The sequence below is a fragment of the Lynx canadensis genome, chromosome D2 (assembly GCF_007474595.2).
Source record: "Lynx canadensis isolate LIC74 chromosome D2, mLynCan4.pri.v2, whole genome shotgun sequence".
Classification (NCBI taxonomy): domain Eukaryota; kingdom Metazoa; phylum Chordata; class Mammalia; order Carnivora; family Felidae; genus Lynx; species Lynx canadensis.
Window position 1 is genome coordinate 77,138,451 of NC_044313.2, and position 10,830 is coordinate 77,149,280.

At 37.4% G+C, this 10,830-nt stretch overlaps 1 pseudogene; it reads left to right on the forward strand.

Moving 5' to 3' along the window:
* Window positions 1-9,468: 9,468 nt before the first annotated feature.
* LOC115527645 lies at window positions 9,469-10,529 on the forward strand (annotated as a pseudogene).
* Window positions 10,530-10,830: the final 301 nt, after the last annotated feature.

Genomic DNA, 10,830 nt, shown 5'->3' on the forward strand with positions numbered 1-10,830 from the left:
CACATAGCAATTGTGGAAGAAATCTGAAAATACTAAGACTATATTCAACATGCAAATAGTGACTGATTAATGAAATTTTTAATATTGTTTTACCTAAATATAAGATTATTTTGCAAAATCCATTTAAGTGCTTAAATATAAATATAAAGGCATTTTTCAATTTTATTCATTCTACACAGATATTATCCTTATTCTTCAGAACTAATTTGTTTCTAAAAACCATTTAAGACAGGACTATTTAATTAGTCAACTAATGTACTATAACCAATCTGTCAGTCAATAAATGTCACAAAACTTAAAATGATACAATGTTATTTGTTTTAGGACACCTTTAACTTTCCAAGTGTCCCAGTGTCTATAATAACTTACATAGTAATACTGCCTATGACTAATGTCATTCTTATTATTTACCCAGAAGAATTCATGCACAGAAACACCAAGTGATAGATTCAAAGATGTTCACAGCTACATTATGAGGTTAAAATAAAAAACAATCCAATTGCTTGAATTGTATGATATACAGGAAAGTTGTTTGGAGAGTAAATCCTAAGAGTTCTCATCACAGGTGAAACTTTTTTTTTCCTTTTTTCTTTTATTCTTTCTGTCTTTTAAATTGTATCCATACGAGATGTTGAATGTTGGCTGAAGCATCTCACAATATGTGTAAATTTAGTCATCATGTTACAAACTTATACAGTGATGTGTGTCAGTCATTTCTCAGTAAAACTCGGGGTGGGGGGAATCCAATTGCTCAAAACTAGAAGGATGAATATAGTTTGTTATAGATTGCTATACTACTAATGAAAATAAAACAATGCAACAACAGTGAATCATACCGACATAAAACTGAGGAGAGGGAGACATACATAAGGGGATACATACTCTATGAACACACTCGCAAAACATCCCAAACATATTAAACTGTCATTATTAGCCAGATATTCACAGGAGGCGAAACTCTAAAGAAATTTCAAAGGTGTTGTTACTTATAAGGAGAAGAAAGAATCAAGAAAGAATCAAGGCTTCAGGGATTCTACAAATATTCTCTTTCTTGATCCTGATGGAGTTTAGACAAATGTTTCCCTTATAATAACTCATAAAGCCTACATTTGGATTTCATTTGTTTTACTGTGTGTCAATTTTTCATTTAAAAAAGGTATACAGACAAACATTCTGAAAAACATTTAAAAAAATTTTATTTGGTAGCCTCCTTTTATCATTTGCTGGAGTAGTTGTACTTTTGAAATACAAAGCTGAATTATAAAACATAGCTACATCAAGGTGATTTTCCTAATCTGAGTGAGCATGTGTGTGTATGTATGAGTTGTGTTTATTTGTATGTGTTTGTAGGGGTGTGTGTGTGTGTGTGTGTGTGTGTGTGTGTGTGTGTGTGTCTACATGTGCATTTGCATGAGAGACTGGCTTGTATGCTTTGGGGTAAGGTAAGGATACATTTTTTGGCATGGGATAATATGATTATCACAGAAAGATTAAGATGAACTAAGAATTTGAAATTGGAAACCCCAAACAGAAAATTTCAAGTAAATGGAATAAAAGAAATAAATATATTGCTTTCATCAAGTTAGGTGTTGTAAAATACATACTTTAATATTAGCTTATTCCCAGATTTTTGTTTTCCCAGTGTGTGGTTCATGCAACTATAATGACTTTTTGAAAATAGAGCCCTCAGCTACTAGAGAAAGAGCTCCACCTGTTATTCTCTGATTATTCTCATTCCGTACTGCTTTTCACTGCCTCCTTATGAGTATTATCCCCAAACAAAAACAAGAAACACCTGCTGTATTATACACAATTTTCAATCAATTCATCAGTAGTGTTAGCATAAAAGAAAGAAATCAAGCAAATTATTAGCCTGTTTGGGAACTGGGAGAACAGATTTAAAGGATGTGAGTATTTTCCTTTTGAAATAATTTGCTTTCTTCGCCTTTTGTAATTATGGAGCACCAAATTTTTTTTGCCTTGCCAGTTACAATTTTCATCATTGTCTTTTATAATATTTATTGAAAAAGTCCCTGAATATTGGGCACCACCAAATATAAAGACACACACACACACACACACACACACACACACACACACACACACCATCCCATATACACAGATAACATGGCCAGCATTTTCTACAAGATACAGGTTTCATTATAATCATTCTGCCATTCCCTCAAATTCTGAATTCACTTGCTTAACCCATTCAACCTTTAATTTGGCACTTCGATTCTCAGGTAGCAAAACTCACTTAAATTAAACAAAGACTTATTGATTGTTACATAATCTATTGGATAAATGTGCAAACTCTGAAGCTTACAGATCTGGCTTTATATAGTAGCTCAAATTATAATTAACTGTGTATGATTGAGGCACATTAGTTACCTCTATACAATTCCATCTCCTTACCTATAAAGTGGTCATATTATCCTGAGATAAAACTTTAGTAATGTAGAAACTAGCTATCAAAATCAAGGAAAATGAAGTCATTATTAGAAAGGTAGTCAATTAATGTTATTGAGCAACTGTCATACCCCAGCTTTGTCTAGTATGCATATATTTGGTGAAACGTTTTTTTGTTGCTTGGTGTTACCCTAAATGAATGGAATGCAAACCAAAATATTTCTAGGATTACATCAAATTTTGTGTATCTATTGCAATAAGTTGAAAAAATAATAAATAATTGGACTTTATCGCCGAAACAAGTTGCTTGAATTACATTTTTGTATAATCAAATGCACAGGCAAGTGCAAACCATTTGTCAAAATTTTAAAGACAGTACAGCAAATGACTTCACTACCCCTCATCTCTCTCCAGGATGGAAAGCCTAGGGAAGACATACAACCCATTTTTATTCTATAGAATTGGCTGAGCAAAGAAGGGAGGGAGCGAGGGAGCGAGGGAGCGAGGGAGTGAGAGAGGGAGGGAGGGAGGAAGGGAGGGAGGGAGGAAGGAAGGAAGGAAGGAAGGAAGGAAGGAACAAAGGAAAGGACGAAGGAAGGAAGGAAAGAATGAAGGCAGGAAGGGAGGAAGGAAGAAGGAAGGGAGGAAGGAAAGAAAAAGATAGTATTTTTTTAATTTTTAAAATCTTTGGAGGTTCATTTTATAAATATCTATAATGATCTCTCCATGGGACAGTAAAGTTAAAATAGTTGTTTGTGAATTCTATTACGATGTTCAAGGCACATTTTGAGTTTGAAAATTTCTGATGTGATCTTTCTAGTCATATGGGATATTTACCATAATAGTCTAAGTTAGTAGTACCTCTATTCCCTTGTACAACACAATAGATCCATAAAAGGGCACAAGTTTGGGGCGCCTGGGTGGCTCAGTCCGTTGAGCGACCGACTTCGGCTCAGGTCATGATCTCATGGTTTCTGAGTTCAAGCCCCACATCAGGCTCTGTGCTGATAGCTAGGAGCCTGGAGCCTGCTTCAGATTCTGTGTCTCCCTCTCTCTCTGCCCCTTCCCCACTCATGTTCTGTCTCTCTCTGTCTCAGAAATAAATAAACATTAAAAATTTTTTTTTTTTTAAAAAGGACACAAGTTTGGGTAGCAGGTAAAGGGAGTTCACTGGAGGAATGTAAGCAATCTGATGAATGAAGACCACGATGACCTGACCAATGGCTGAGAGCAAAGAGATAACTTTTCACTTCCCCATATGTGTGAGAACAAGTCCCGATGAATTCCTTAAGGTTGGTGTTTTTCCTCTCTGAAACAGATGGGAGAAATACAGTGATAGGAGTATGATCTGCTTTTTTATTTGAAAAGTGAATTTGCTACACTTAGGGAAATTATGGGTTTGATGCTCAGGACTGTGGCCACTGAGGCCCCAGTGCAGATACAAATTAATGTCTTGTGACAGTCTGAGGCATGGCTAATGGACTGACCTGGCCTGAGGGCCCAGAGAAGTAAGAATGCACATGTATTAATGGAAAAAGAGAGCAAATGTGAAGCAATATGGAATCCAATGTTCTGACCTTATACTTGAAAAGAAGAAGGTATTGAAGTGTTAGCAATTCTGGTGAAGTCATGACAAAAGAATACTTTGAGTGACCCTATTGTTTATGCATGATCCCAAAGAATGAACCTCTAACCTCAGTCCACAAGAGGTACAGCAATCAAGGGAGCAGTCAGATGTGGCTGATGTCTAATCCTTGAACCAACAGGTCCTGGATCACCCATCATACAAAGGCTCATCTATCTCACTGAGAAAAAATATCAGCCTTCAGGAAATTAGCCAGGCCTTGCTCTCTCTGTCATATAGAGGTGAGAAGTTGTCTGTTTTCTCTCCAGTTTTGGTTGGTTCACAGTCCCCATTCACTTATTTAACAAGTGTATATTTAGAAATGACCATACATAGGCTTTGATTTAGGTATTCAATTGCAGATGAAACAGACATATTCTTTGTTAGAGTTTACTGTCTAGAGGAAGAAAGAAATAACATACAAGAGGGTGCCTCAGTGGCTCAGTCGATTAAGCTCAGGTCATGGTCTCACGGTTCATAAGTTTGAGCCCCGCATCGGGCTCTGTGCTGACAGCTCAGAGTCTGGAGCTTGCTTCAGATTCTGGGTCTCCCTCTCTCTTGGCCCTCCCCCACTCACTGCGCATGCTTTCTCTCTCTCAAAAATAAATAAACATTAATTTTTTTTTAAAAAAAGAAATAACATACAAGTAAACAATCAAACAAAAATATGAAATGATAATCTGAGAATGATAGTACAGTAGAGTCGAATTAGACATTTTAACAATATAAATTATTCCAATTCATGAGTATGGTATATCTTTCCATTTTCTGTGTCATCTTCAATTTCTTTCATCAATGTCTTATAGTTACAGGGTACAGGCCCTTCACCTCCTTGCTAAAATTTATTCCTAGGCATCTTATTCTTTGCGATACAATTGTAAGAGGGGTTGTTTATTTAATTTCTCTTTCTGCTAGTTCACGCAACTGATTTCTGTACATAATTAATAATTAATTCAAGTCTTCAACTTTACTGAACTCGCTGGTTAGTTCTAATAGTTTTTTTGGTTGAATGAAAAGAAGTTTTAGTTTGAATGTTATTAATTTTTCAAAGATTCTCTTAATTTGTTATGCTTCTTTATATAGTCTAGAGAATCCCACACTCCCCCAAGAATAATTTTCTGATAAAATTTTTAAATTCTGTTCTTTACATTTGTCTTTAACCTATCTGGAATTTATTTTTGTGAATTGTTTGAAATAAAGATCCCACTAAATAATTCTCTTTTTAATTTTTTTTAATGTTTATTTATTTTTTGAGAGAGACAGAGACAAAATGCAAGTGGGTCAGGGGCAGAGAAAGAGGGAGACACAGGATCCGAAGCAGGCTCCAGGCTCCGAGCCATCAGCATAGAGCCCAATGCGGGGCTCAAACTCATGAGCTGTGAGATCATGACCTGAGCCGAAGTCGGTTAGCCAAGCGCCCCATAAATAATTCTTTTTTTATAGGAATTTTTATGTTTATTTATTTTTGAGAGACAGAGCATGAATCGGGGAGGGACAGAGAGAGAGGGAAACCCAAAATCTGAAGCAGTCTCCAGGCTCTTAGCTGTCAGCACAGAGCCTGACATGGGTATCAAACTATAAACTGTAAGATCATGACCTGAGCCAAAGTCAGATGCTTAACCGACTGAGCCATCCAGGTGGCTCCCCATTAAATAATTCTTTTAGAATGCTATTCTTTTTTCCCCTTGAGTATTATTCTTGAAAAGTCTGCCCAGTAACTATTGATCTGCAATATCATCTCATTCATATGTGTCCATGAATCTGATTTTGGGTTTTTTTCCGTTCCATTTTCACTTTTCTTATCATTTAACCGAAAGCATACTGCCTTAATTGCTACAAATACACACACACACCAAGTACAAATGCTCCCCCTACTCACTGTTAAATATACATTTTAGAATCACCTTTTCAAATTGAAAAAAAAATGTATATATAATTCTCATTGTTGTTGGAATTACACAGAACTGATGTAATGTTTTCATAAACAATGACAAAGTTATGACACCTAATGAGCATTTTATATCTCTTCAGTCCATTTCAATCTTATTTATCATCTTTCTTTTTTTTTTAATATTTTTATTTATTTTTGAGAGAGAGACTGCAAGCAGAGGAGTGACAGAGAGGAGGCAGACAGAGGATCTGAAGCAGGCTTTGCGCTGACAGCACTGGGCCCAATGTGGGGCTCGAACTCATGAACTGCAAGATCGTGACCTGAGCCAAAGTCGGACACTCAACCGACTGAACCACCCAGGTGCACCTTATTTACCATCTTTCATCGAAGCTTCCCAATTTTCTCCATAAAGCTCTAAATAACTTTGTCATATATATTCATAGGTACTTATAGTTTTTACTATGCAAAATAGACTTTTTGTTGAGTACTGTTTACAAGCTTCTAATAGCATTCAGGTATAATCTTTGGTACTTTCGGATTCTTCTGTCCTTGCTCTGCTAGGTAAAATTTTTCTTTGGAGAAACGAAGGAGAAACGAAGTTCATTATTTAATATTGCCATTCCTTTCAGTATATTTGCTATTTTACTAATGGTATGTAAGTCCTGCAGAGTTTCTCTTGGAAGTCTTCTCGCATCTGTTCCTTCTTCATGCCCATCCAGCCTGCACACAGTAGTACTTTCTTACCCCAGGCCCCCATTACATCAAGACTGAATTTCCAGAATATCTTCTCAAATCTATCTATGGTCTACTGCTCAATAAACCCTAATCTAGCCCATACAGAACTTCTTAATGAATAAAATGGGCCTTATTCCCTAATTTAAAAAAATGTTCAGGGGCGCCTGGGTGGCGCAGTCGGTTAAGCGTCCGACTTCAGCCAGGTCACGATCTCGCGGTCCGGGGGTTCGAGCCCCGCATCGGGCTCTGGGCGGATGGCTCGGAGCCTGGAGCCTGTTTCCGATTCTGTGTCTCCCTCTCTCTCTGCCCCTCCCCCGTTCATGCTCTGTCTCTCTCTGTCCCAAAAATAAAAAAAAACGTTGAAAAAAAAAATTAAAAAAAAAATGTTCAATGGGTAAAATTCACATCCAATTAGATTTTCCCTCTCATTTAACCTCCTCGAGAAGAGCTTCTACAATTTATACTTGTAATCTGTTTCTGTCTCTGTATCCTTCTCTCCCATCAAGCCAGCGGGCATCTTTACCATCTCTGGATCCTACCCCAACACGCCACATTCGTTCATATCTCTGAATGCTTCCGTCTTAAGCATTTGTCCCTGCCCATACTTCCCACATGAAAAAAAAATACTCTTGCCTTCGACATCCAAGTTAAGCCCCATTTTGATTCGAGGTTTTCTCCTGTTATACAACCCACATTCATAGATCACTATTCTGAATTCCTTAGTAATGATTCTACACATGCTTATGTTGTCAGAAGAGTACATAATGTGCTGTTTTCATGTTTTTATGTTTCATCTGTCAACAGTGATGGATTGAATTTGTAACATGGTCAGATACTGTTTCTGCAACCAAACCTCTTTGGTATGTTTCAAATGGGACTTTTGCATCCCAAAAGTAAATGCATCAACCTAAAAAGTAGTAGCTGCTCAGTGAATACTTGTTTATTAATTTCCCTTATTTACTGTTCAATTCCTGCAATAGAGTAACTGTGCACATATTAAACATATAATGTACATATTTATGTGCATTATGTACCTCCCCTGAAGGCAAAGTGAGTAAGCATTTTCTCTCTAATTTAGGACGTTTTATAAAAATTATAGGGTTTCTATGGAAAAATATGTATATGGTACAATGAAAATTCCAGAAACTTAATACAGATTTTGTCTGATTTGCCTATCTTTATTAGTATGGCTTGCCTTATTCCAAATCAACTTAACAGAATAAGAATTCAGACTAAATCCAGAATAAAGCATCAGCACTTTGGTGTTAACATTAAGTGAGCTAGCTATGTTAACACTTCCTTACAAGTATACATTACTTATTTCTTTCTCATAAGCCTATTAATAAAGGGGATATATGCCTATGGTTGTCAAACACCTTATTTATAAAAGAGAATACTTTAGGTTAGCATCTTACAGGTAACTAACCATTTATAAGGTACCATTTCTACAGCTCACCAATTTACTTAGGAATCAATTAATTTGCTTCCACCCACCTCCTTTCAAGACTGCAGTATTTCTAACTTCATCTACAGCTTGATCTCTTTGAACTTGAAGTGTGAAAGGTTGACATGACTACAGCCATTTTAAAACAGAATCGGAGCAACCACTGCAGAGAAACCGCCTTACTCACCTTTGTTTGAACTGGGTCAAAACCTTTGGACTGAGCAAAATGGCAATTGTTTTAAGTGATTGCTTGAGAAGTCAATATGAGACAAGGGACATTCTGGTCACAAGACTGATGGTTGTGGAGTTTCAAAAGATAAAATCGGTAGTCAATGCCTAACCCAGAGTTAACTTGTTACCATCCAGAGAAACGTTTTTTTTTCTTTTTTTCTTTTCTTCAACTTATGTGATTTTGCCCCCCCTTTCTTTAACTCATAAAACACCCTTGCCTCCACCCTAGAAGCAGGAGCACTATTTGGGTAACCACCTGAATCTGAGCTCCCTAAATTTCCATACTTTAACTGCAAATAAACACTCATTTGTCTCTCATTGTGGCTTTTTATTTTCAGGTTTACCAAGTAAAGATTGGAAGCAGCCATTAATGATACAACACTCAGAATAAACTCCCTAAATGAACGATTTTGTAATTCCAAATACAGAAGTCTGTAGTTTTTTTTTTAATGTTTATTTATTTTTGAGACAGAGAAAGAGAGAGAGTGGTGGAGGGGCAGAGAGAGAGGGAGACACAGAATCCGAAGCAGGCTCCAGGCTCTGAGCTGTTGGCACAGAGCCCTACTCTGGGATCGAACCCACGAACTGTGAGATCATGACATGAGCCGAAGTCAGACACTTAATCCACTGAGCCACCCAAGCGCCCATAGAAGTTTGTAATTAAATTGAATGACAAATATTTGAACAAATGAAGGTAAAATAATCCATTTCTTCCATACATTTTATTTCAGGGAAGTAGAATATGCTAAAAATGGATGTTTCCAATTATAGGTCCTATTATTCCAGGAAATATGGACATAGATAGCTGATTAAGCTCAGAAAAATACCCTTACAAGTACCGAGAATTTAAAAACTATCAGTTCTCTCAATAGCTTCCTGTAATCTAAGCTTATTTTCTTCCAGAATGTCAATACTATGATATTTCATCTTTTTTTTTCTTGCCAGTAAATAATTTCTTTTACTATTATGGATAGTAAACATCTCCTGCCATTTTCCTCCTGCCTTTCAAAACAATAAGCCATCTAAAAAAGACATAAAAACTATAATAAATCACCTTTGAGAAATTCTGACAGAAACAAAGTTTGAGCAATTGCTTAACTAAAAGCTTCATCAGAGTTTTCTGCCTGTGGATGATGCTGTGTAAGCAACCTTGAAGTCTCCCCTCCCACTGCCAACATATCTAAGTTAGAGTCTCCCGAAGAGCCCAAACAGCTGTAGAAGCTCTTCATTGGAGGTTTGAGCTTTGAAGAAACTGATGAGAGTCTGAGGAGCCATTTTGATCAAGGAGGAACGCTCACAGACTATGTGGTAATGAGAGATCCAAGTGCCCCAGAGGCTTTGGATTTGTCAACTACGCCATTGTGGAGGAGGTGGATACGGCCATGAATGCAAGGCCACCCAAGGTAGATGGAAGAGCTGTGGAACCAAAGAAGGCTCTCTCAAGAGAAGACTCTCAACGACCCAGTGTCCACTTAACCGTGGAAAAGATTTTTGTTGGTGGCATTAAAGAAGACACTGAAGAACATCATCTAAAAGGTTATTTTGACATATGGGAAAACTGACGCCGTTGAAATCGTAAGTGACCAAGGTAGCAGCAAGAAGAAAGGCTTTTCTTTTGTACTATTTGATGTCCATGACTCCATAGACAAGACTGCCATTCAAAAATACCATACTGTGGATGACCACAACTGTGAAGTAAGGAGAGCTCTACCTAAGCAGGAGATGACCGCTGCTTCATCCCGGCAAAGAGGTTGAAGTGGTTCTGGAAACTTGGATGGTGGTCATGGTGGTGGTTTGGGTGAGTATGACAACTGTGGTCAAAGAGGAAACTTCAGAGGGCAGGGTGGCTTTGGTGGCAGTTGAGGTGGTGGTGGATATGGTGGCAATGGGGATGGCTATACCAGATTTGGTAATGCTGGAAGCAACTCTAGAGATGGCAGAGGCTATAATGATTTTGGAAATGACAGCAATCACTCTTCAAATTTTGGACCCATGAAAAGAGGAGATTTTGGAGGCAGAGGTTCCGGCCCCTTGGGTGGTGGAGGCCAATACTTTGCCAAACCACAAAACCAAGGTGGCTGTGGCGGTTCTAGCAGCAGTAGCAGCTATGTCAGAAGCCGAAGGTTTTAATTACTGCCAGGAAACAAAACTTAGCAGGAGAGGAGAGCCAGAGAAGTGACAGAGAAGCTACAGGTCACAACAGATCTGTGGGCCCAGCCGAACATAGTGGTGGCGAGGCCTAGCTGCTACAAAGAAGACATGTCTTAGACAGTACTCCTGTATACGGGCACAAAACTTGAGGACTGTATTTGTGACTAACCGTATAATAGGACATTTTAGTTTCTATTCTGTGGAAAGTGTAAAGCTTTCCAACAAAGGGTTTTAATATAGATTTATTTTTGCACCCATGGTATTAATTGCTAAACGTAATAGTCTAATCAGGATATGAATAGATTGTATCTTTTAAATAAATAAATAAATAAATAAATAAATAAA